The 881-nt window shown below is 40.3% G+C and overlaps 1 long non-coding RNA gene across 1 annotated transcript in view; it reads left to right on the top strand.

The window, feature by feature from the left end:
* Window positions 1–881, top strand: part of LOC106725684 — a 24,532-nt gene that overhangs the window by 3,525 nt on the left and 20,126 nt on the right. The gene's annotated exons all lie outside the window — the stretch shown is intronic.

Here is an 881-nt window from a genome sequence, read left to right as displayed (position 1 = left end):
CCAGCAGTCCTCAAAGTGAGATTTAGGGACCCCAGGGTTTTCCAAGGCTCCGAGCTCAAAATTACTTTCATAATAACCGTAAGATGTTATTTGTCTTTTTTACTCTCTCACAATGGACAGTAAAGTTTTCCAGAGGTTACATGACATGCTAACGCTATCACTTTGATGGCTAATGCAATTGAGTTTTAAATATTTCTATTTTAATATCCATGATAAGTATCGATATAGCCCACAAAAACAAAAGCTCTTTGGGATCCTCAATAATGTGAGTGTAAAGGGGTCCTGAGACAATGAAAAAAGTTTGAGATGAGAACTGCTGCCCTATGTTGTTATATTTTTCTTTTATTTTCTTTTTAAGAGGAGGATCATACTGTTTAGTACTCTTTTTTCCTGCTTGAATATCTTCTTAAAAATGTCTTATTGAGGTATAACATACATACAATGCATATAAGTGTACAACTCAATGTATTTTTACAAATACCTGTGTTTGAACCAAGACCTGTGCACTCAACACAGGAGCTGCCGTGACCCGCACTGGCCATTTACAGAGAAACGGCACCAGGGACCTGGAGTCCACAAAGCAACACTCGGCTTCCCCCAACTGGGACACAGGTTGGGGGAAGACTTGTGAAACCACTGCCCAAATTAAGGGAACATTTCTAGCGCCCAAGAAGGTTCCCACGCCCCCTTCCCAGTCAAAATCCTTCCCAGAAGTAGCCTCTATTCTGACTTCTATTATGAAAGACTAGAGGCCCAGTGAGGCACCCCAACTTCTTGCAGGTAATTGTCAGCAACACAGCAGTAAATATCAGCACGAAGCAGATCATTATTGTAGATCATGCAGGGAAACAAAGGGTAAAATATTTTTTTTAAATGCATTC

Source organism: Myotis brandtii, unplaced genomic scaffold, assembly GCF_000412655.1.
Source record: "Myotis brandtii unplaced genomic scaffold, ASM41265v1 scaffold181, whole genome shotgun sequence".
NCBI lineage: Eukaryota > Metazoa > Chordata > Mammalia > Chiroptera > Vespertilionidae > Myotis > Myotis brandtii.
This window is presented reverse-complemented; position numbering and strand designations above follow the sequence as displayed.